Raw genomic sequence first — 2,222 nt, forward strand, 5'->3', positions numbered from 1 at the left:
ACGGGATCGGTCTGTAAGCCTCGTCCCAATGAGAACACAACGACCACTGTTTTTTGAGGAGAAAATTTAAATCCATTGCTGTCTGTCCAGGTAGCTAGTTTATTTAGTGTCACATGTAGTTGCCTCTCACAAGTAGATATGTTGGAAGAGGTGCATGCTATTTGCAGGTCATCTACATAGACGGAGTACATTATGGATTTTGGGATTACTGCAGCTAAGGAGTTCATTTTCACTGTAAAGAGAGTTGTGCTTAGAATGCACCCCTGCATCACACCATTTTCTTGGGTGAAAGTCGTTGAGAATACTGTGCCTGAACGGACTTGGAATGTACGGTTCTTCAGGAAGCCGTTCAGGCAGCTTAGCATTTTTCCACGGATACCTAGATCTGCTAGGTCGCGCAGGAATCCGAACCTCCACGTGGTGTCGTAGGCTTTCTCCAGGTCTTGAAGACCCCGATACAGTGCTGCCTGGGGCTGAACGCTTCCCGGATTGTGTTTTCGAGACGGACAAGGTGATCGGTTGTTGATGCCTTTTTGAAGTCCCATTGATGTATATCGAGAAGAGTCCGGGATTGAAGAAAAAAGGCTAGTCGTAGGTTTACGACGCTTTCAAAGGATTTTGCAATGCAGCTGGTTAGGGCTATTGGTCTGTAACTGCTAGGACACGTGGGGGTTTGCCTGGTTTCAAAAAGGGTACTCTTATGGCTTTTTGCCAAGCTTCTAGTATGTTGCCAGGCATCTATATTTTATTTTAAAATTTCAGCATTGCCTCCACGCCAGCTTGGGAGAGACGGGGAAGCATCTGATAGTGTACATTGTCAGTTCCCGGTGCTGTTTTTTTACCAGAAGATAATACTCTTTTTAGTTAATGTAAGTTCGTTGTAGTCATCATTTATGTCTGTCCAAAAAGGAAGCTTTTGTTTTTGTACTACCGTTTTATACCTTTGAAATGTGAGAGTGTAATTGGACGAGCTTGAAACTTTGGCAAAGTGCTCGCCTAAAATGTGGGCTTGTTCTAGTAGTGTTGTTTGCGTTCCGGGTGGTGTCAGCATAGGATATGTGAATTTTCGTACCTGTTCCCACATTTTTTTTTAGGGCAATGAGCAGTTTATAGAAAACACATATTTTTGCCACGAGGTATTCTACGCTTTTCTCCACATGTACCGTGCTCTGGCTCTATCTTTCTTGAAGTTACCCAAGTTCTCTGGTGTCAGATATCTACGGAGGATGCCCCATGCTTTGTTTTGTTCCTTTTTTGCTAATTTGCATGCCTCTGTCCACCATACTTTGTGTATTTTTTTCTTGCGTGTTGTGACGTTTGTGGAATGGCTAATAAAGCTGCAGAAAATATGCATGTGGTATAGCTCTCGTTTATTTCTTCTATAGTCAAATCTTCAGAGCACACTTTCTCCAATACAGCGTTTGTTTTAAAAACTGACCAATCAGCGAGGTGAAGTTTCTAGCACCGTGACCTCGTTGGAATGATGGGTGTAGAGGATAACTTTAAAATTGCGGGTAAGTGATCACTCCCCCTGGGTTCATCTATAGTATCCCAATTAATATCATTAAACATGGATGGCGATGCTAAGGCTAGATCGAAGCAGCTCATGTTGCCCGAGCTGGGACACTAATATGTCGGCCTTCTCGTGTTAAATAGACATACATTATTTGACAGAATAAAATCTTTTATAATTTGCCCTCTTGTGTCACTTCGTTCACTACCCCAAAAGGGAGAGTTCCCGTTAAAATCCCCACCTACTACGTATGGTTCTGGCAATGGTTGTATAAGGTCTTCTAGGTCACAGACTAATTTTCAGATGTGGCGATATGTATAATGAACAAACTGTGATTGTTTTGTGGCTGGCTATGTTGGCTGCAACTGCCTCTGGGTGTGTATTCAATGCTATTTTCCTTGCAGGGACGCCGCTTGGTGTTATGATTGTGACGCCTCCCGAGAGTCGGCTGGCCTGCTGTCAGTCTCGTCGGAAGGTTTTGTATTTTTTTTATATTTGTGTCTTGTGGATTAAGGTTTGTTTCTTGAAGGCATAAAGCTATAGGTGCTATTGATTTAAGCATATATGTGATATCTGTATAGTTTTTAAGCAAGCCTCTACAGTTCCAGTGTATTATGTGAGCCATAGTGGTATATTGGGGAATGATTACTTTTTTTCTGGTGGGGCTACTATTCTTTCCCCCTTTTTTTTCTAGAGAGTGTCGTCGCCC

The sequence above is a fragment of the Amblyomma maculatum genome, chromosome 2 (assembly GCF_055883805.1).
Source record: "Amblyomma maculatum isolate TAMU_Amacu chromosome 2, ASM5588380v1, whole genome shotgun sequence".
Lineage (NCBI taxonomy): Eukaryota > Metazoa > Arthropoda > Arachnida > Ixodida > Ixodidae > Amblyomma > Amblyomma maculatum.